General features: G+C 30.8%; 1 protein-coding gene across 2 annotated transcripts in view; it reads right to left on the bottom strand.

Annotated features, from left to right (window-relative positions):
- The window catches only part of LOC113548014 (frizzled-5), a 67,616-nt gene that overhangs the window by 13,275 nt on the left and 28,100 nt on the right, over positions 1–26,241 (bottom strand). Inside the window, exon 3 of one of the 2 annotated variants that reach the window (XM_026948647.1) lies at positions 12,854–12,900. The gene's annotated coding sequence lies outside the window, so the exon portion shown is untranslated. Of the gene's footprint in view, positions 1–1,136; positions 1,574–12,853; positions 12,901–26,241 lie in introns of those variants that run through there. The other variant, XM_026948648.1, reaches the window with a different exon arrangement.

Genomic DNA, 26,241 nt, shown 5'->3' with positions numbered 1-26,241 from the left:
ACTAAATAACGTAGAGTTTTTAGTAGAACTGTTGTATTTTATAATGAAAGTAAACTGTCTAATCATTGATTATTTAGATTAAAATATTATAAAAACAAGTTTAGTAGGTATAATGTATGTACCCACTACCCACTACCCATAGTAATTAGTATAAATAATAAATATATTATTATAATATACAGTAGACAGTAGTCACTATAGTCAATAATAAAATGTTGAGAGTTCATCATATAGTTGTTTTAATAATATAGTTCGAAATGCGTGTTTGTATTTTTCACACACAATTCGTTAAAACTCGGAAGGTAAAACAAATAAACAAATCAGCATTTAAATGAAACATAAAACCACAGCGGAGCAATCTCGCCGACTGGTCAGTGATTTTTTGTTATTCTCAATTTTATTATTGCAATGTTGTTATTATTGGTTTTAAAATCCATTTCGTAGAATCTAGTTATTGTTGAGTTTATAACGTATTTCATCCGCTAATATATTACATAATTATGATGTAAAATACAAAATCAAAAAAACCAGTAAATTGAAGAGTCGTCGTAAAAACGACTTGCAATGTATATACTATTATTATTAAAAGTAAACAGAAAATTGATTTAAGAACAGCACAACGCATACAATTTTTAACTTTTAGTGTTGTATCTATATATATATATTATTATTTGATAATAGACAATAGTAAAATGTTATCGCGAGCGATATATGGGGCGTATCAAACATACTCGATGCACACGATATTATTATTTATAATATTTATAGTGCTTAACCGAGTAGGTACGTTTCACACGTGCGACTAGTGTGTATTCTAAACCACATAAGCATATTAGATATAGGTGTATTCGATTTGACTAGAAAATGTTTATAGTAATAAACCGGTTTGTGTGTGTTAAAAAACCCGAAAATCCCTCGTCTGGACGGCGACTCGAGAACAAGACCGTTCGAAACGATAGACACTCGGTACACAATGTATTATAATCATATCGGTTTGCAGTCATCGCACGATTGACACGCCACACGCAGTTTGCACGTCTACGACTACAATAATGCGTGTAAAGAGGTTCGCGTATATTATTATAATGTATCGTTTTGGTTTTCGGACGATAATCTATACATGGTTATTCACTCACCGGCGGTGGAAGGCTACAGCGACCACCGACCCTGTTGGACGGTGCAGAAGACGATCCTGCGGCGTCGTCCCGCCGCGTACACTCGAAACGAACTCATTTGTGGCGCAGAGAGTCGAATGATAACGATGCGTATTAAAAAAAAAAAAAAAAAATACAATAACAATAACAACTAAAACGACGACCACTGTGTCAACACGTAGTCGTATTAATAATATTATTTATCGTACAGATCGCACGCGGCGAAAAGTCAGAGGATCGGCAGTGTTAATTACTATAATATTTTGATAATATGATAAAATCGATTTAGATCGCGCGGGCTAAACACGGTTTCGAGCGACCGGATTCGACGCACTAACGCACGGCACGAACGACGTCGGACGACTGGTGCGCGCCGCGTATACATACAACAACAGCAGTCGTGGTCTCCGACCGGTCGTCTCCGATTATTACTACTATTACACCGCGTGCGTGCGTGTGAGGCACGTCGTTGTGTGTATATAATAGCGTAGTTGTTGTAGTGGTCCGCGCCGTCGCCGATATATTATTTCACCCGGTTAACGAGGCGATTCGAAATCGTTCGGGAAACGAGTCTGCCGCCGCATGAAAACGGTCAGGAGAACCTCTTGTGCGTGCGTGTGCGTGTCTGTGTGTGTGTGTGTATATATTATATTACTCGCGTACGCACATTGTTGTTTGGAATGACGTGGTGGACCAGCTGGCTGGGGTGTTCGCGGGAAGATCGGCGGAGGAGGGGGGGGGGAGACGTGAGGCTGTGCTCTACACGTAGAGCAGAGCGATCGTATGTGTGTGTGTGCCTCGGGCTCAGTGGGCGGCGGGGTGAAGGTGAGAGGTGAGAGGTGAACGGCGCAGATGGTTTTTTTTTTTTTTTTAGAAAAGAATAATAATATTATTTATATTTATATGTGTTTCGGATACGCGGGCGTCTTATTATTATCGTCTTTTGCCCGTGCTTGCTCCGTCGATCATGATGACGTATCGATCGGGTCGATCGGACTGCGCGGATCGACGACGACGAGACCACTGCGGCGGCGGTGTTAAATACGCGGGCGTGCGAGCGTAGTGTTTGGAATTTTTGACGTTTTTTTTTTACTATTCTTTTTTTTTTTTTATGCTGGCACTGTTTTACGCTCCGATTGATGAAATCGAATAGAAAAAAAAAAAAAAAATAAACACGCGCCGGCGTAAAAATACCTTAACGACGACGGGTCGCTGCGAACCGTCACTCAATTATACGATATTATTATTGTATATATTATAATGGATATAAATGTGTGTTTGTGCGCGCCCGTGTGTGCTCGTGTGTGTACCATTCGTGGCACGGATCGTGTACACAAATCGCCCACGAAAAACCATTTATCGGCGGACCGCGCGAGAGACTACAACTCCCGGGCCGGCCGTCGACGGATTTAGTCTCCAGCGTTTTCGCTGCTACCGTACGCTGAGACGGAGAGCGTATTGACGATGACGCGCGTGTGTGCAGTGTTTACTTACCATATAACCTATTACCGAGTTACGATGCGCGCCTGATAAACCCCGGCCCGTTATGGTGCCGTGTGATGTGTGGTGTGGACCGTGTGGTGCGTGCGCGTCAAGTGTAAACCGAAGAAAGTCTTATGGGTTTCTCGTTTTTGTTTTTATTTACTTTTTTTTTCTCATCCTCCCGGGTGTGGGGCGTTCCATGGGATTTCGGAGTACGATATATGATATTGTAATAATAGAAACAATAATATTATATTATAAGAAACAACTCAAGTATAACATTTGTTATTTTAATTTTTAAACGTATGCCTATATCTGTATAGGAACGATACTGATGCGTGTGAACGCTCGTCGAGGCATTGTCACGACGATTGGACATCGTTAAGGGCGCTCGCAGGATACGTGAGAAAAAGATTGCTATTTAATGTGTATAGTTATGTAATACAATAATATAAATATATATACTCGATACGATAATTTCGCATTTTTATAAATAATACGAATTGAGGAATGATATAATAGATATAGAGAGGTAAGTACTAAAATACTAAATGTAAATAAAATGTTTTATAACAAGATTAAATCTACACAACGCGGCCATACGTTAAGTGTCCGATGGAAACATTTTTGCCATACGATGGGTATTATTGCCTTAATGGTTGTTCTTTTGTAATGACGCATAAAAAATGAATAACATCGAAATCGGACACATTTAATGAATTACCTTGCATGCAGTGGTGGATTTTTCTTTTGTATATGTATACCTCATCGCTATATATTATTATCTGTCGTCTGCTTACAAAAATTGAAATCACACTGCCGTACCTGTATTTTAGGGTTATCTTGGCTAAGATATGAAACGGCAATAATTTATGACACGGGGAAACCTGACAGATTCATTAGTAATTTATGCAGACATGACGAAATAGATGAACGGCGGTGTTAATGAGCTCTTAGAATGAACCAAAAGATAAAGTTCTTTAACTTTATTTAAATACCTGCTTTATACTTGTTCGCTCGATATCGTAAACGTGTCGTAGACAATTAATATTGACATCACTTTAGGCGCCAATTTAATATGTAGTAGGTATAGGACAGTAAGTTGTTAGGTTTAAAAAATAAAGTATCCAGAATTTTGATGTTGTTATTCCGATAAGTGTGTAGTTATATAATAATTCGGAGGTGCGACGACGTGTATAAAATAAAATCGTCGGCTGATTACTAATGTCATTCGATTGAACAATAGTGTTATTAAGCTTAGTAATATTTTCACGATTTTTGAATATTATGTGTATGATGTTGTTCTGAATATTAGGTATTGGTGTACGTGTAAAATTTTGAATCTAAATAAATGGATTATTTATCAGGTACGAATACGATAACCAAAACTAAAATTTAAATATAACGTACTGTTGTGAAGTCGTCTGAAATTTTGTTCAAAAAAATGTACACGTGCAATGTGCATAAACAGTCGTATACGGATTACGTTCGTTTTCGTAGGCGAGTCGTTTGACGAAATCTTGTTAAAATTAAAACCATTAACAAACAAAATTATCTCAAAACATTAATCATTGTTCGAAGAACGTGTTTTGAATTCATTACTCCCACACAATATTATAATAATTATATAGTGGTATTATATAGTTGTGTGTGTATATATATATTATATACACAATATTCAACTCGTATAAATACTCGCGGATAAACAATGACGTGGCGTTTAAGCGGCATAGGTATACGACCATTGTTTAATTGATTCTGATAGGAATGTCGTTACTTGTTAACTCATTAGTAAACTGTACTATAAACAGTTGTACTAAACACTACATTACAATATTATGCTATTTTGATTGACGTGGTATTAGAGATCATAATTTCAATGATAACACTGATAACTACTATTATTTATTATTTATTGTCCTCATTATATGGAGTGTGATAGTGATTTTTGTGACATAATACATTTCCAAGTTCCGACCAGTGATTATTACAAGAAATAATGTCGTACATTGAAATCATAATGTAATATATTGTACGTATACAGTAGAAGTATTAATGCATTTTGGTTATTTAAATTTTAGTTTCTCTTTTTTACCTATTTTCACCTGACCAGTAACAATAACATGCACATAAATTTTCACGGAAGCTTTACGTTACACGTTATACGTGCACGCTGCGCATACTTAAGTTTTTAACTACAGTTTGGTTTACAGCTTAACGAAGTATTAATGTATAATATAATAATTTTTTTACTTGCGTTTTACTGCATTAACTGATGATTATCACAGTATAAATGTGGCGGGTAGTGTTTTAATTAAAAAAAAGAAATAAAAAGTATCCCGGGGGCCTATTTACCGAATAGTAGGTATTTAACCAGAGATTGTATTGTGTGTGAATAAAAACATCGACTACAATAATACGATAATATTTATCACTATTATTAATTGGTGAAAAAAAAAATCTTGAGTGCTAATTAAACTGTTATCATTTTTCTATTGTTCGAATCGCATTATAATTATATTACAATAACGCCGTGTGTATTGCTCTCTTCCCTATCACCATTGTATTTAATTAATCAAAGCTCGTTAGCTACTGAGGTATACATAATTTACCGTTAAAATTATATCGTGTAGAAAATATTATGTACCTCACATAATAATATTATTATAGCGATAAAAGTATTTGTTTAAATACTCCATTGAAATATTTTTATTATATTCTTATATTATTATAATAATAGTCTCGATCAAATACTCGAGTCCATCACCTATGCCATAATTATTTATAAATATTTTTTTATAATTATTATGTCCTAGAATAGCATTATACACATCTCGGAATAGTAAAGTCGTGTTTGTATATCAGATGATTCGTAAGCGCACAATCAATAACGTATAGTGTATATACGATTTACACGAATCGGAATATTATTTCCTCTGAAAAACAATTTTGAAATAAACTGTGTGACGTGGGTGTTTGCGCATCTGGTTCATAGTTCTATCGCGAGTTATCCTCAGAATAAATGGTGGACCTTTGTAAATAATAATAATTGATGGACGGAAATCACACAATAGTTAATTTTAATAGGCCGATTGTAATATACATAAATAGTCTGTTATTTTTAAAAACGATTTGCGACCAGTGAACATTGATTAATTAATTATATAAATTAGTCTCCCTTCTTTCGAGGAGACGTTTCGAAAAAAATAATGCTCTTACACGGGTACAAGTGGCTACAATAAAAATACTACTTGGACATTAATCATGGTTAACGGATCAAGTAAACGCAATTAAATAATATGTATTAAAATGTAATAATTTATTATAATAGTATAATATTATTTATACATTATACATTGACCTCCGTTCGTAAATAAAACCGTATAAATGTTTTTAAGCATCTTGGAAATCGACAAAGACATATCAGATTCCGTTTTTATTATTTTATTTTCTGTATAAACGTTTATGGCATACTTTTATTGCTTCCAAGTAGACAATAACTAAAAGGCAATAGCTATAATATATATATTATATGTCTATAATCTATATAGAAACTTATTTTATAGTAATTTTGTGGGCACAATAATATTATGCACAGCTGATATTATTGATACCATCGTCGTAGGAACCTTTAAGATGTTGCATAATTTATTGTATGAAATTATATGCCATAGGTACGATACAAATAAAATTATTAAAAATTAAGGTAATTGTACCGTGAACTATTGGTGAGTTTTAAAAACTGCAGTATACTTATAGATAACATATTTTATACGTTTTATTATATTGCTGATTTAATTTTTTTTTTTATGAATTAATATTATCTGTTGAATATTTTAATATGCTCGTGCTAAGTGCGCACAATTTGAAGTTGGATACGTTAATTTTTACTTAACATTCATAAAAAATAAGACGATTTTGTAAATATTTGTTGGATACATTTTCTACTTGTCATGAAATGTTTCATACGTGTCAGAGTTAATTATTTTATGAACGATGCTAATTTTTTTTATTAATTTGAAAAAAACAATTATGAAGAAGACGTTAAAATTGTTCTTATAATACCTACGTTTATTAATTGTACACAAAGCATATTACATAATATTATTACATCATATAAAATTGATCCTTTATAAGTATGTCTGTGTTTTAATAAACCGGAAAATGTATTATCAATATCTTTATATTTGAAATCAATTTAAATTTACTTGTATATATTATAGTATCGTAATATTTAGTATAGATAAATGTAATATTCTTTTAATTCAATTTTACGAAGAATTATTAGAAATGTAAAACTAAACATAGCATTAAAATGAAAAATTAAATTCACTATAATACAAACTATTTCATTGCGTTAAAATTATGAATAGTTGTTTTTTCGGTAAACTATTATTGTTTAAATTGTGTATTTTTAATCTACTGAATGACAAAATAATACAAAAAGAATTTTTGTAATTTTATATTTTTTCATTAAATTATTATTTAAAGGTTTATTTTACCGTAAATTTTTTTTTGTTTCTTGACACTTTATTTTTTGGCTCTTGGTTTTTAAGTGAACGTTTTTTGCAGCCAAAAAACTTTAGCGTGACTTTGTCTTCATTACTGGCCCAAAAGTACTGCCGCGAGTAAAGTAGTTTTAGTTTCTTTTCTTGTAGGTAGATACCAACGGTTTTTTAGACCTAACAATGACAATAATAAACGGCTTACTGGTGGCAGAACAATAGTTTTCTTTAGGGTCAGACTACTTGAAACTAAAAAAAAAAGTATATATTAAGTTAACTACATATAAATCTTTGTTTGTGCTTTATTGCTTTTTAAAAAATAACATCCATTTCAGACTAGAGTATTAATGTGTAATGTTAATAACTTTATGAACGAGTAGAACAAAAACTCAAATAATTAAAATTTATTTCTCAAGTTATAGTTTGTGTTATTTTCATTATGTAACCATTACATACACATTTTAATGAATACCTGCTGCAGTGATACCTAAGTTAGTAAGTGATTAATTACCTTCATTATTGAAAATTATTTTTAAATCTGCCTTACTTTTCTTGTCTAAACTTTTAATTATTATACCTAATTAATCATTTGACTTATTCTTATTTATTTTTTAAAAACTATTTTCTACTTAGATACAAAATTAAAAACAAAACAATATATAGTTACTGCTGAAAAAAAAAACTTAATTTAATTTCATCAGTCATAACTCAGTACATGCTAAACATTTATAATATACCTACTTATGTCTCATTGCTATATACATTTTTCTTATTACAATTTTCATCTTTCTTTTAGAAAAATAAAAAAGTTTTGACTGATTTTTAACAGTTTTTGTGAATAACTATTGATGTAATAAATAAAATTATTTATTGATTGCAGATTCTGACGAAGCGTAACTATAATGATATAACATATTGATTTTATTTTTTCACTGAATTATGTTTTTCAGGTAACGTGATTTTTTATATATATATATACATTTTGGTCGAGCATTTTCTGATATTTTGCTTTTAAAGTTAAATAAAAATTTAATTTGAAAACCTCATCTTCATTTATCTTAGTTTTTCTGTCTCTCTCTCTCTTTATACATATATGTATATATATATTATATATTATTTTTAAACATGTTTTTTAAACCATATTGTACTTAAATAACAATGCAAAATACACGCGTCTACTCGATATGATATATATGCCGATAAATCATTATTTCGAAATTGTCATTATAAGTATGTAACGAATAATCTTACAGTTAAACCAATATTATATGTGCTAGTTTAAATATTAGTATATATTTGGTAACTATTTTATCCAATGTTTGTACTACGCATTAATGTATACATACACATCTCGTAGAGTAACAAAACCATTCAACAATAAAATTTCGTTTTTCGTTTAATGAATGTTAAATAACAATTTAAAACGATGACTTATTCTCATGGTGTGTATTAACGTATACACAACAATTAAACGAGCATATTGTTATTATTATTATTATTATTATTTTTACTATTATATTCTTTTTATACTATACACATCAGGTATGTACCTACACAAGACCACATACTAATAAATCAGTAAGATATAATGCATATAATATATACATACGGTGAGACGAAAAAACAAATAATAATTATGTAAAATATAGCCGGTGGCCGGTTGGACCGGCCGTACGAAAAACTCAACTAATTGAACTCGATAACTATCGTATTCCGAGACTAGCATGGTTAAAAACGGCTAATTAAGTTTGATAAATACACCATGGTATGTTGGTAATCGGTATCTTGCAGTAATGTAATTTATTCTATTAACATAATTATACACGCGTACGTTCGCTATAGATAGGGGGAGGAGTTTGAGAGAGACGGAAATATTCACCTATAATATAAAAATGTGTGTGTTTTAGTAGTTGTTCGACAAATATTTCAAACAAATAATACATGTGTAAGAATATTTTACAACAAGAAAATATTTTTATTGCAGTCTCTATAGTTGTTAGTGTTGATGTTATGTAATTATAGTCAGTGTACTGGACACGATGACAGATGAATCGAGTTTAATTGCAACGCTCGAGTGCGGTGATCGACGGTAAACTAATGGATCACTTCATTTTTATTCAAAAAATTGTACAAATTAAGTAGGTATTGGTACTGTCTCAACAGTCAACCGTACACTAAAATAAACACCAATAGAAATAATTATTATTATCGAATGTAGTTTATTATAAATTTAAGAAATTTATACGAACTACGCACGCATGTTCGCTATGACATGATGGAGCGCTATACATAACAATTATATACACACGAATATCAATTTTATTTACTTCTAATTGTTAGATATAATAAGTTAGTTATAATAAAAAAATAATATTATATATTCCGTATTTTTGTAGTCAAGTTAGTAGGTTTTGCAATTGGGATCATTGTTTTCTTTGAGCATTCCTGGGGGTATTGTTTTGAAATTTAACACAGATCGTAATATACTCATACATTATCCATTAATAATTAAATTATAGCTCCCTTGTGTGCACTAAAAACTGATAGTAATTATTGTTCTACGCGATGCTATTCAGTTAAACGATTATTTATTAATTACAAGTGCCATATAAATGTATAATTCATAATACATAAGCATTTTGATATTGAGGTAAAGGTTGTTATAAACTTATAACTCCAATACAATTTGATTATAAGTTAAATAATGAAATTAGTTTTGATAACTTTTTCTCGCACAATTATTAATTATTATTATTTTTTCTTTATTTACCGATGTTGACAACAATTCATTAAATATTAGTATTATTTTTCTTATCTTAATGTTATAGATATAATATTATAGGTAGTAGGTACGTTGAACTGTTTAAGAACAATAATTTAGTAATTATTATGAAAACATAAAACGTTAAATTGTGTATAATTACTGCACAGTAATACAATATAGGTGTGTCAAAGTGCGTGTGTTTACTTAATCTAAATTTATAAACTATACCTTTTATGCATGAGTTTAAAAGTATATTATACTACGGTTATGATTTCACTATTCTGCCCGAAAAGCTTTTATGCTTATTTAATTTAAAACACGTGTATAATATTAATTATTAAGTGTCAAAGAAATACTATATACACTTCAAAAACGTATAACGTTATTGAATGTACTACACTCTTAGAGTGTTTAGAGATTAAATGCAAATAATGACTTTGGAGTACTTTAACATTGAATCATTAAATATTTATATTCTTGGTGTGAAAACTGAAAAGCAAAATTAGGTGACATTTTCTATGTTTCTCGACCTGGTATTAAATCGATTACATATAGGTAAATATATAAACTGACAGTTAGTTTTAATCGTTATCTAATGTCCCTAAATAAATACTTGTACGTACGTATAATATATAAAATGTATTAAATATTTATTAGATAAATTAAACAAAACAATTTATAAATCGGGTTAGAGTGTGATTACAATATTTAAATCAAAAATTTGATGCTACCTATAATAGGTTCACATATAAAGCAAAGACAATTAGAGCTAATACCTATAATGAATTGTTTAAAAAAATCAAAAAAAAATCTTATAATTATTAAAAATTAGGTTGTGTATAATTAAGATTCACATCTTATCATCGCATTATATATTACGCGTACCTATACAAGCATAAAGCGATGTTAACCGAAACTTAAGATGTACTGTGGGTGAAATTCGTTAGGCTTAGACGTTAAAATCGAATAAGACGCTCATTGTAGTCATTTCTGTATAATATTTATACGCGCTTGTATTGTATTATTTAATACCACCACCGTCATCGTGTATATATATATATATATATATATATACATACCACAAACTAATTGATTCTAACGCTGCAGCGCATACTAAGTTCGGCGAGTCCTCATCCATGAGTCAACTCCCCTTCACACACACGCACACGCACCCACACACACACTCTTCCTATCACAGCAATCCTATCCCTCATATCCCAACGCCAAGTGGCTCCTCCATTTTGACAGCGATTATTATGAACGGTACCCAGAAGGCATCGTGTTATATATATATATATATATATATATATATATATATATAATCATATATCCACCTGCACCCCTTACCCTTTACGATAGGGTTTTCCGCCCCTCGACGCGGCGAGCTTCCACGCACACCGCGTCATTGGTATATAATATTATCAGCTATAGTCGTGACTCGCGACGCTGAAACATCATATTCTAATGCGGTTTATGCACGCGCAACGCGCCTATATCCTTGCCAAATGCAATATTTCACGCGCGCGATCCTCATCTTGCATTCTCGCAAGACTGCTGTTTGCCACGAATCCCACCGCCGTCTGACGGTATTATATAAGAACACGCGTTCTTTGTCATTTGTATATTATTAGTATTGCCATTATTATTCTCGTGACCCCGCACTTCTCTGTTTTCCAGTCAGCTCAATCGTTTCGGTATATACTCTGCACTACTTTAGGGCCCCAAACATCCCCTGCCATGCCTACATAGAACTATACAATCGCAACATACGATCTATATGTAATATTGTATTAATCCAATAAGGTATCGTACAAAAAATCACAATAGTTTGGACTACGTAATAAAGTTGCTGTACGAAGACGAGTCGAGAATTGGCTATTTTGAAAGAAATTTAATGTAATATGCGCATTATAATAATATCGCTTAAAATGAAGAAACGCGAACAAAATTTACTATAAAATCGACTGACGACAATTTTTGGTTTCGAAACAAACATGTTTTCGAGTTTGCTATATATTGTTTCGTATCTTAAAACCAATAGAAAGTAACGGATTTTTGAGAACACAATCGACTGTGCGTATAATATTGTATATTTTATAGTTATTATTATATTACATTGCATTTATTATATAGCCGCATGTTACTGTACACGAGTCGGTTTCGTCCGATGGCGATGGCGGTCCTGGTCAACATCAAAAACTGTACGCTGAGAGAAAAGAAATAAAACAATAGACGGAAAAATATAATATAAACAACTATTAATGTGACTGCCACTGGCTATTTGGTTACTACTTATATAGTTATATTAGAATATTATTTAGACTATAACAAGTTTTGAGGTTAATTTTAATAATAATATATGTATATAATGTATACATATATTTTGCATGTGCAAGAATCAGTTATAGTCACGGCGGCATCCGGTTGAGAGTATTTTCACTATGCTATTTAAAAAAGTATTATGTACATGAAAACTTAGTTTGTATCTCGTAAAATTTTTGCTGCCGCACCTCAATTTAAAAACTCAATTTAGAATTGGACCAGATTCTCTTGAATCCGTTAAATACGATTTTTACATACAATTTGTATCTATTTACTGGTATTGCATCTTATTTAAATATATATATTTACTTTAATAGGCGATTTGGTGAAATAGTGCAATATGTATTTGTAATTAATACATAATATTATACATGTTTCTGTTTGTTGTGTCAATTGAATATACTATATAATATCTATGCGATATGAGATATCTGTTAATACTTTAACAAGCAATCGGACTTAGATATTTTAAATATTCATTTTTTGATAATCTGGAGGATATTTTAGTATAATACTGTGTTTTTATTCTTATGCATATTATCTACTTATTAATATTAAATATAATCTTGAACACCAAAGGCAAAGAAACAAAAATTTAAAAAAAATGATAACTTTCATATACTCACAAGTCAGTTGTAATCTAGATGTCGCGAAATTTCCCCGTAAAGAAAACCTGAAAAATCAAACAAAAGTTACAGTAAGTATATTTTAAAACGATAATATATAGTGTATTTTAAAAATTTCAATCTCAATTACATTATCACGTGGGATATTTCTAAAGACTATATTTTTTGTTTAAAATCACCTTTTTGAAACTTTAAAAAGTATTATTTATGTTGACTTCTGTTGATAATGTTGTATGCGTATTAAATAATAATATGTATATTACATAGGGTTATATAGGTCTCTCATGAGTCTTGAGTCTGGATTGAATGGTGTACGTCATAATGCATTGAGTATACAATAGTGTACAATAGTATGATATGTATGTTATGTATTTTTTACCCATTCTCTATAACTAGTGTATTACGATTGTTGTTCAGGTCTATATATATTATATTTGTATTTTGTACGCACAATAATAGTTACATTTATCTAAAATTCGTATAAAATATTACTGTGGTGGAGAATAAGTTACCTAAATGTTAATATAATTGTAAAAACATTTATTATTGTACACGTGAATTTTTATACTATTTATATTTATAATTTAATTTAAAGTACTGAACACTAAATACTAAAAACAATAAATTTTTGAGAAATTTAAAAATATGGTCAAATAAAATTGTATTTAAAACATTAATAAACAAATAATACAATTTTATTTAAAATCTGTTAAAATGTGTTTGTGAATATATATAATATATATTATATTATATAATATATATATTCATGACATTCTATTTATAATTTTCAAAAAGAGTCACTTAAAGTCTCAGTTCAATGAATGCTCAGCTATACCATGTATGTTTTAAAAATACTCGATGTCAACTAGAATATTTTGTATGAAATAAAATGAGGCTTTTAAATGGTATACACCGTGAAAATCATTTACGTTTAAAAACATAATATAATATATTATTCATACTTGAAGTCTATTTAGTATATATACATATATATATATCATATATATTACCCACATAATATAATGCGACTAAAAATGTATAAATTTAATAAAGAAATGTCAATGTATTTTTTTTTAAATATATAGTATTTAACTTAATTTATATATTATATACTTAGTAGTGACTAGTGATCATGTAACAATAAAAAAATATACTTATATACAAGTATCAAAATATCTATTCATCAAGTATGTAACATGAAATTATAGCTTTAAATTGTCCCAACAACCCCTATTTTTCATTTCATAAAATTATTAACTGCATAATGTTCCTACATGTTATATGAAATAATAACTATAAAACATAATCATTTTCATTTTTTTTTTTAAACGAAATTCTGAAAACTTATATGATACACTGAATTATATGCATTAGTTATATAAACTCAGTAGCTCACATAAGCATTTTTATATACCAAATTTAATATGTATACATAACAACAATTTATCGTATTATACAAAATGTCATTATAAATAAGTCATTGTTGGTGATACGTAAGTATAAAGTTATTACTAAAATAATGTGGTGGAAATATAAAAAGAATTACGCGTACCTTCCAAATAAAGCATTTTAAATATATAAATATAATACTATACTTATATACAACGTACCTATTTTATTATTCACATTTTTCAAGTAATAAATATTTACGCAATCAAAATTTCAAAGTAATAAACGTATATATTTCTTCCATCAAGCAAAATTTACATAATATTTTCTGCTATCTTTATTTTCTAATTTTGAAAAACACTAAACAATTTTTATTATAAAACATGCACTTTCTACGATTTTGTTATACGGGTTATAGAATTACATTTTCATAAAAAAAAAAAAATGTAATTAAAAACATACTTTTGTTTAAAATTGAATAAACCTAATATTCTTTTGTATATGTATTTATGGCAATTTGAAACTATGTATTATTTTTGTTTGTTTTTATATTCATTCTTATCAATATGTTTTTTATTAGGGTAGACAAAAGTAGGTAATTAATGATAAATTAAATTATATTATACATTTTCGATGTTCCGTTTATTTTAATCACTATTGTTATTTCGAAGTTTTATCTAAGAAAATAATATTATTTGAATGGTTTTGTGTATTTACTAAAAATAAAAATGATTAAATTTTTTGTGACTATAAGAGGAATTTGAATCGGTTTGTATAACTATTTGATTCATCGTAATTCATAAGTACATATACAAGACGTGTACAATATGACTTTTTTTTTTTAAGTACATTCTTTATTATGTAAAATCATATAATATAGAAAAGAGAAATGTAAGTTAGATCGATAGATTTTTAACCAATTATTCTCGGAAATTCTATGGTTTATGGTAATTTATTTATTTTTAAACAATTGATATAGGTATTTAATACTTAATTGCCATCTGAATTTAAATTACGACTATATTAAGTTATTTTTTAAACGGAATGTGGTGACGTGTAGTTTCTATAATAATTATGATTATATGAATAATATCATCAATGAGTACGGTTGTTAATGAAGTTAACACACGTTCAAAATAATTTTATATATATTTATATATTTTTGCCCTATACAAAACACAGACAACTTGCAATATGTGTAATAATAAAACAATAAGTAAATTTGATAACTTATAGTGTACTTAAGACGAAAAATTAATACTGAGCTTATAGATTGTAATGAAATCGTATCGGGTCGCATAATTTATTCAAATCACCTTGCAGTTTATTAGGTACGCATAACTCTTCGTTAAATTTAAATCTAAAGGATTTGAATATAAATTACGTTGTTTTTTATGCACCGAGAGAATAAATATATACAGAATATTTAGTGATAATCTTGCATTTAAGCCCGAAGTGAATGTAAATATACATAAAATATATACCATGTACCTATCTTCAACGACAGATCGATCGGTGAACTGTCATTGAGGATTATAATATTAACAGATAAAAGAACGTATGGACGACACACTAGTTAGTGTGCGCCCATATACACATGAATATGCGTGTATGTGGTCGCGTGGAATTTTATCTCCATCTAAAGCGTGTACCTTTTTTGGGGGGTTAGTTCTCTAAAAAGGAAAAAGGGATAATGGGATTTTGCGTCATTCCAGATAACGCGCTTGTGAGATATTACATTTTTTTTGTGTCACTATTCATAGTTATACTCTTCAGGTCCCTCTAAATGTTTCAGATTTCTTTTCCGCGATTAGAATTAAGCGTATTTGTACGACCGGGTTTATTATCTGACGTGTTTTAATCAATCTTCGGACTGAAGAATGTCTGAAGTCCCTCGTATAAATCGGATTAACCCGATCAGAGAGGACAAGAAAAAAAGCTTCTTTTTTTTTTTGTCCTGACGTGATATCATTGTGGAATAATACAATATGAAATTGCCTGGATTCAAAAGATAATCGAATACTTACCTTTATTTTGCTCAAAAATAACCTATCTCTTGCGCCTGTCCATTTTATGTTATCTAGAAGTTTCAATAATATAATATTTTGTGCAAGAGTAATATGTCGTTATTTAATTATAATATCAACGTATCGATATTTAACTGGGGAAAGAGCAGTTACGTTCTTAAGTTTTCAAATCTGCAGTATTTAATATATATATATATATATATATATATACGATATTGTCTGTCTAATAATTAGATAAAAATCAATTAAAAAAAAAATAAAATAAACATGTCGTGGACTGTTCTATTCCAATATCGTTAGTCAAAGTGACAGCATAATCTTACGACGAAGGAACGAAATACATGTTATAATACGCAATATGTACATTGTACATATACACGAAATGCGTATTAATACTATTTTATCCTGATGTCTATGTATATATATATACATATGAAGCACTAGTACAGCATATTTTCAAACGCTCAAATCCGACAGCTGATGTTTGATAAGTGCTTTTGACACAATAGTTGCCTGCGGTGTGATGGCTGCACATATATGGGGCGGTCAAAACGTTTCATGGGATTTCGTTAGTGAAAACGGTAGGAGACAGTACGACAAACGCAGAATAATAATATGACGATGATGATGATGAATCGTCGTCGTCGTCAATGACGGTGGTCCAGACGTAGAAGCTAAGGCGAAAATCGTATATCAAGGAGATACACGTGTTTGATATTGATAATAATATAATATAGTTATGAATAATAATACGCGTGTGGTAACCATTCCGATCGATCATAAGCTCGAATTTATCGATCTATACATAATAACATATATTTTATAGTAATAATAATAATAATATAAACGCGAGTCGGAGAGTTGTCGTTTCGGGGATTGTCCACTGATGGATGGATTGTCCCCGCGGCAGCATCGCATCAATCAAACCCTTCCGTTATGTCACCCGGCCGAAAAGTGAAGAGGATGAAGTGGGAGAAGTGTGAAGGGCGGGAGGAAGTGATCAATAAATGCGCACGCTGAACCACTGATGTGTGTGTACACGCGGAGAAAAAGAGACACACGAGAGAACGCACGCACGCAAACAGAGGGAGAGACAACGCGTTTTGTCGTCGAGCATGTACGAGTACTGCACAGTGTATTACTTATATTATAATGCCGCGTACGGTTTTGATTTTAAATTTCATAAAACTTAATTTTATTATGACCATAAAAACATATAACATAATAATATGACCCCATACGCGATGTAATCGTCCGAAAATTGTAAATGGTGCTTGTAAGCCTGTCGGTGTGATTATCAGTTGCATAGTATATGTATAACCATGGTAACCTTGAAGTGGTCGACAGGTTATGATATGTGGCTTTTACGTCTTGGATATAAACACGACTAAAAATGCGTCAAAACCACAAAGTCAAACATTTATCGTGATCATTACCCGCGATCGGGGTTTGTTCTTTTGTCAAAGCGCCATTGGCACTAATACTTGTATTATTATCACGTTGAATATAATACTCCTATACAAATATGATCAATTTATCACAATACGTATTGTTCATAGTAGGCAGTTCTATTGCAGACTTCACGTTATTCAATTCATCGCCTATGGCTAATGATTCGAATTAAACGCCACGGCGCCGTACACTGCAGACTATACCATATTACACGCTTTTATACGATTTGTAAGAAATATTATTGCTTTGTTGTGAAAAAAACGATATATTTTTCTAATTAATTAATAAATACTATACGCAATTAATTGTAGTTTAGCATACAGGCTATATGTTATTTAATTTCGAAATAAAATATTCTCTAATTTGTGCAAATGTAAAAAAAAACATACATGCGCGTTGTTCAGAATAAATGCGAAAAACGAATACATCACTATTCGATCGGATCGAGTGCAAAACACGATCATTTGTGGTTCTACGTAAAAAATAATGTTTTTCAATAATCAGACCAGCCGCAGTTGATTCTTAAGAGATCATTTTAAAATGTATTAAACTCCTCAAAGTCAATAACTATAATCTATATTGTATATTATACAAGTTTTTTTTTATTGCGAACAAATATTGCGTTAAGTCGTTCATGTTTGCTGCTGTGTCAATATAGAGTAGCTATTGGTTATTAACTTAGACGAAAGCACTATCTTAAATTAAATTTCGTCATGAGAAAAAAAAAAACGAAATAGGAATAAAAGAACATTTTCATTATATACGTTTATTTATATATATAATGACGTTGAGATGTTTAAAGATCGGACATCTCTCTAAATTTATATTAAATGAAAATAATAAAATAAAATACGTCGCAAATTGCGTTTTTAAGGCATGTAGTATATATACTATTTACACCTTAATACCTTACATTGTAGATAATCTTATGCGTATTTGTGTGCCGGAAAGCGCGTTAAACGTTTATCAAAAATCATTAAGTGCCTACTATTTTTTTATTTTTATTTTCGACGCCACTAAAATATTATGTTATAATGTCATCTATTTACACGTCTCAACTTAACGTGTACACACCGTGCAGAATGTGGCCCGACAACTTTGATGTTTGGCCAAGGAATCGTGACTGTCTGTCGACTGCTGTTACAGGAATTCTTCACCTATGCAGTGTTTCATTTATAATACGCGTCGGGTCACTGTTATATACTGTTATATTTATGGCTGACAAGTAAAATATTGTATAATGTACGCATGGTATACCTTTAAGTTATTGTGTAGAAAGAGTTATCGCAAGTAGTATAATAATATATATATATATATATATGTATGCCATGAAATTATGAACGGTTCGCGGAGTAAAGGATAAGTGCATATACCTACCTACTATTGATATATTGTCACACGAGAAGTGAATATTGCCGAAGACGGACGACCGCGTCGCAATATAATAATTTATGTCCGGTTAATATTTTTTTCGGACACGGTCGACGATAAACAATGAATCGCGCGCACTGTATAATACGCATGGGCAAATTGAAAAAAAAATGCATAGAAAATACTCTATAAGCACACAGTGATTTATGTAAAGCTATTACAGCATAAATAGTATGTGTACAGCGTAGTATGAAGATTGAGGGGTATTACACAGTGTGCGAAAAAACAGGACGCATCTCACTGTCGCGATAATTATGCCATTGAGTATGTATAATGGTAATGAAAGAAAAGTAAAACAAAATAATTACACAGCGATCCTCCATAGCATAACGATTTTATGTTAAACGCGATTGTGTATGTGTCATTGTATGTAAATAATAACATCCAAAAGAAATAATAGTAAACATAGTATTCGCGGTTTAAAGGTCGGAAACTCGTAACATTAAATAATAAGTCGTGTCTCGTTAGCATTTCCCGGAATCATATTACCCAATGTCTTATTGGGTTTTATTTGATTCGATTTCAAGTTGTATAGTAGGTACTCTTATTCTGCATGTACATACAGTTATCTACGAAAAGGTATCATTTTTCAACATTGTTTACTCGAAAGATATTATTTTGTAATTAGATATCCGAATTAATAATTCGAGACATATAATTCCTTTTTTCTGTTACTATCTGAATAAGCAATCGGTGTTCGAATATAATATTTTGTAACACAAAACTGATGAGAAACGATATGCTGTGTCTATTGGAATTTAATTTTGTTTAAAGTGATTTTTAAGTTTGAAAATACATATTTTCTCGTTTGATTCGGTATTTTGATGTCGAATAAAGGTTTTTATCGGCGTAATGATATAGTAAATAAATTTTTAATCATAAAACACAGACAACTAAATAAACTATTAAATAGGAACTTCAGATTACTAGAACAATATTAGTATAGTAATTTATTTTTAAAATGTAGGTATATCGAAAAAAGAGTCCGTTTGACAAAAGATTAATTCATAGGAAAGTTGACGTATACGAGATCAGTTGTGGCTAAGTTTAATATCAAGTCTAGTAGTAATCTCACATAGTCACATTAGTCTAGTATAATTATTTTGTGTCTTAAAATTGGATTTAAGTATCCTGTAAAACACTATCACTCAATTAATTTTCATTTGAAAACTAACACCATCAAATTTTAAAACTAGTTAAGGTTATAGGATATTGTCGGTGAAATATTTTAGACTTTATTACTTTAAAGTTATTTGTTGTAAGATTTTTTTTTTCTTTCATTTATTATTTCAAATTGTATATACCTCATATATATTTTATGCCTAAACTTTCAATAGATAAAATTTTATGCGACACAAAAACATATAATCAAATATCTACTGGTTGTCTATAGATATCTATAAAAGTACATTTTATTTAGTGTTCAGTTCACATACAGCACTTTATTAATGTGGACTAAATTTGTAAACTTTTATAAGAACCACGCGGTGGATAGGTAATAAGTATATATAATTAGATACCGTAATGTATTACGTTATATAAATATCGTGTACCTTTAGTACACAAATGTTTTTAACGGCATATTGGTCATTTAATTTTATATACATGGGGTACGATAAAATCGCCAATTACGGTCATACGTATATCACTGGGGTGATAATATTATTGTACAGTATATTACGACATTACGTATATAGCGGAAATTAATATTAAATTTCAAAAGGACCCAATGTCCTTAGTCTCTTATTGTTGTAGTTAAACGTACTTACATGTAGTGCAATTTAATAGATTAATTATTTTTCACGCGGAGATTCTCTCATACCGCCGAGGAGTAGATAAACAATATTTTAATAGAATAAATGGCGTATACCCATAATATACTGTGTTATTTTCCTCGAGACCGTAAAACAAGGTATAAATATATCGCAGTCAACGCGAGGTCGTATAAATATGTAATATTATGGTAAAGTAGGCGTTGGCGACGACGGCGGTATATTTTCTTTGGTTTATGTTTTAAATTATATCGTTTAGTGGTCTAAATCGTAGCGTAAGCCTACACGTGACGTACATAAACGTAGGTCAAAATCGCATATTTTATAATATATACATTCAGTGTTACTCAACCTTTTCTGTGCAGAATAAAATTGATATGATGTATATAATAATTAGTAAAGTATATCATATAATTACTTAATACATAGCGATCTTGTAAATATAATGTGAAATAAAATAATTTTTTTTTGCTTTTAAAACATTTTGGTTTTACGGTCAAAAAGATAACGAAATGTTTTGTACATAAGCTACTATATCGACAAGTGGTAAATTTTTTTATGACGCCAGAAAGTTTTCTATTAACCCCCCCCCCCCCCAGGTTAAGAACCACTAACAATAATAATTGTACGCAGAGGTGGAACCTACTACGGAATTACAGTTTTACCCTTTTTGCCGTAGACACTATAATATACACGTCAATAAAACATTTTATTATACCATTTTCGCCATGTCGGACGTTGGCAAAACGCGTGTACGTAGTACGGGTGCAGTATAATAATATAATAATAACATAATAATATTCGCGTGCCGGTCGACGGGATAATAAGACGCGCATAAATAATTGATCCGTTTATCGTGTGTACCCGTAGTATTTTACCCACACATTATATATATATATATATATCACTATACCTGCTTACCAGCCTTCTGTCTGGCCATCTGGCTATATCTCGAATCACCACCGACTATTTTTTTTTATATATTATGATATGTGAATCGACTGTACGACGTATAATTGAGTAAACATTTTGAATTTTCCCGGTCGCGTTCTAAGGTATAAATTTATAATGATATTGTCCTGTGCGTGTTTAACTGTGTATATATATATATATATATTATGCACTATGCACTGTGCAGTAAAAGCGACTCACATACAGACCGCCGTCGTCGACAGCAATAACAATATAACAGTGATACTGTAATGGTACTTTTCGCGTTTAATTAAAAATTTCTAGCAGTCCGTTTAACCTTTTTAATGTGTTTAACAGACCCTCCGCCGAACGCCGCAACTATAAACAATCGAATATCCCACACGCCGGAAGACTCGACGTGTACAAATGTTGTGGGTACAACAACAACAACAACAATATGTGTATTATGTGTGATGTTGTAAGTCTTGGCGTGTATATTAATATGCGGTATGTTTCGTAATATTATGTATGAAGCGGTAATAAGACTTGAAAGTCGGAATCGATGTATGCAATGGTCGGTCCGTCGCATTGCAAAAGCGCGCGGCCGTTATAATATTAATGGGTGAAAATAGGAATTATTTTAATAGGCGATAATAATGAAAAAAACGACAAGACGTGCGTGTAGGTGAGTCGGATGACTAAATATTAAAAGCGGTCCTTTTATTTATCATAATAATATATAATGTTGTATTATGCGCGATAGATATCCGATAAATTAGCAGTCGTTTTCGTCGGATAAAAATAAAATATCTCTGCACACGCGCAACCCACGTCGTACGTAAATCTAGATACCACCTACCTACCTACCTAAAATATAATATTATAATATTATTACGGTCGTCGAATCTCCGAGGCAGGAATCTTTCGTGAGCAGTGTGTGTGTGTGTGTCGTATATTCGGGTTTTTTTTTTCTCCGGGTGGGCGTGTACCCGAGGCTTTATTTACTCAAGTAACTGAAATATAATGATTCAACGGTAATATATAATATACAATATATATATATTATGCTATACGAACACACACAAGTACGTGTACGCGGGTGTTGAAGGCGATCGAGGCGGAGGTGCAGGTTTATCCTCCTTAGTCTGGTTAGATATGTGCATTGCTGGTGGCATTTTTAATTTACATCCAAAGAGGTTTATTTTGTGCTCGTGTGTGTGTGTGTGTGTGTGCGCGCGTAAACGGTCGTTATAATAATATTATGTACCGCGATCATTAAAATACAAATAATAACGATAATAATAAAACGGAAAAAACAAACATAACATAATACTATGAACTCGCGTCGCACTATACTACGCGATGGTTACGTGTGGTTGTATAGCGGGGCAGTCGTCGTGGTAGGGGCTATAGCAAATTCGAGGCGTAAGTCCAAACGAACAGTTTCATCTGTTGTACTGGTGATAGTATTTTCAGTTTTGTATAGTGTTGCATTTTATGATATAACTTAGATTATTCGGTAGTTGTCGCCGTCGTCGTACGAGTTGACACATATTATGCGATACCGTGCGATCATCGTAAAGCACCTACTATCCGTATGATATACTCCTGGTAGTTTAGTGTTTAAATATTATACACTCATATCTCTAATAATACGTTAAGAAAAACAATTATAACAATATTATTTGAGCTCGTTGTTCTGGCCTAGTGCCTTTATAGTGTTGTGCATATGGGTTGTATACGGCGTGAATGCGCCCTCGTCGGTTACAAAATTATTAATTAATAGACATGCGGGCCAGTAAACCTAGCGGATCAAAGCGTTTTGATCGATTGATACACGATTTTTTGTAAAGCTATCTTGATCAATGATAGCATTTTAATTAAACGTAGTTTGCAATTACCTAGGCGTATATATTTATATTGTTTTTTTTATTGATATATAAACATTATTAAAATATAGGTGAATAACATCGCAATAACACACCGTCGATGGTCATCGCACAACAGTGGAGTAACGAAAATACGGTTTATACTCGGATATCTATTCAGTTAGCTCCTCGTATTTTCTCGTCCCGATTTGAAATCCAATTTTAGAAATAAAACAGAAACCAATTTTAAATCCGCGTAGGTATTACTGTATTATTAGTGTATATGCCACGGAAAACGCCGACTTATTCCAATTATGTTCGTGGGTAAATGGGTTGTTTTTGATAGCTGATTAGCGGTTACTGTTGAGCTTATTTGTACGAATACAAGAAAAGAACAAAAGTCGATACGCATCGTGATTCAATTTCAAACGGTTGCTGCAGTATTCGAAACCTCAAAAGTTTCACATTTATCAGATGAGCGCAAAGGTTAGGATATACAGTAATATCGACATTATTTTTATTGAACTTAAAACGATTAGAGATTTTGTACTTATCCTTCGAAATTGAATTATAATACGTTGGTAGTATAGCGTTTTAAGAAACAACAGGTGTGCACATGCGCGTGGTGCTTGTAGTATATGTAAGTTGTAAATATGTTATTAAGAAAATATATATTTGTATCAATTTTCGTGTTTTTTTTTTTATTTTAATTATTTTTCTCGTGTATTGTCTGTGTTCAAGTATCGATGCCGCACTTCAATAAGCTTAATAATTATTAGTAGAATTTTACAAATTACACACTTGTTGAATTAATATCTTTACGTTGCTAGGTAATAATATTATCGTAATTGAAAACACACGATCTTCGCCGATAAGATTATAATATTTAATATTTATTATTCATTATAAACAGGCTTGATGTGCACAACTTAAACTTTAGGTAGATTATACATTTACTTATATTATACAAGTATATTTTTCAAGTAAGTATATTTGCTTTAACAGTGCTGTTTAACTCGTGTTCACTGAGAGACAAATGAGGTTAATTTGAAGGAAATACACAGTTTATCAGGGAACCTAAATTGATCATACTCTCAAAAGTTAAAATTGTTGTTGGTATATAGTTTACAATACCGAAGTTTACATCTATTCAAAGTTAACAATAACAGTTTCCTATAGCTGTAATTCAGTTATAATTTATAGTTTCGATAATCTACCCTGTATAGTAAATGTTTGTTACATAAAGTTTGTGTGTCTTCGAAGAATTTTCATACAAGGGGCACGTATTTGTTGTGAACTCAACTTAACCAAATACTTTATAGACTTGATATAAAACTTAAAATAACATGAATAGTAAAATCGTGTGTTTGAAAGTAGTTTCCTCGTGTATGAAACCCACTTTAAGTGCAGTAAATTTTCAAAACAACTGTCGAAATTACATGGATAAAAGGCACAAATCTAAATAATGAGTTATGCACGTTACAGGTAACTTCTGCATGACGTCACTAGATAAAACTTAGTCCGTTCAGTAAAGTAATTTTAAAACTTGCTGAAAGTTTCGTTCGGAATTTCCAACGGCCACCGGAGACATTAATGTACACTTTATGCGAGTGTAACTATCCTCATTAATGGTTAACGCCCACAGATGTCTTAATACAGTAATATAGACTATATAGATATAATTGTATTGTACGATATATTCTCTATAATACTTGCTAATCCAAACACATTTTATCATGTTTAAGTTAGTAGTAAACTATAATCGTTGGTCAACCAAAATTAACAATGTTTTGTGGTTTGAAATAAATTACAAGAGTTAAACTGATAAACTGCGGTGTAGATGGATTATAACAGATAAAATCCCAGAGAGTTATTTTATGGTTATTGAAAGTTAGTTTCCAATCAATTAAACTTTTTGATTAATTCAAAAAATTCTAAATCACCAAATTTACACTGGTGTATAAATTATATAAATGTATAACAACGATTCACGTATATTTAAATACCAATTTATTGTAGCAGATAAAATAGTTATATATTATTATGACAGTAAAATAATAATAAAATAATCTTGTCCAATGAAAATACATATGTATGTATGAATAAATGCATCGAATAATAAAATACATAATACGCCATTGGTGTTTGTCGTTCAAATACTATTTAGTGGTTTATTCTACAATGATATGGCACGGATTTGCATAGTGGTGTTTCGAATCGCGATGACCCACGTGGGTACACCTCAATTGATATGTAACAAGAATGTGTCAGAACCATCTCTTTTATATACAATGTATATTTAGAAGAATAAGAATAACAGGAAATAGTGCAATATAAAATTCGCCACGAACACAATGAGGAAAATATTTTTGAAAAGGCCAAACGATTTAATATTTTGTACGAAAAACGTGGTTTGGAGTACAATAGAAACGGAACGGAGTGACGAATTCGAGTGGATCTGAAGTGACCAGACATTTATTGTGCTCATAATGCTCACATAGAAATATATAACACATGTAAAAGAAAACAAGGATTCG

Source organism: Rhopalosiphum maidis, chromosome 1 (assembly GCF_003676215.2).
Source record: "Rhopalosiphum maidis isolate BTI-1 chromosome 1, ASM367621v3, whole genome shotgun sequence".
Taxonomy (NCBI): Eukaryota; Metazoa; Arthropoda; class Insecta; order Hemiptera; family Aphididae; genus Rhopalosiphum; species Rhopalosiphum maidis.
This window is presented reverse-complemented; position numbering and strand designations above follow the sequence as displayed.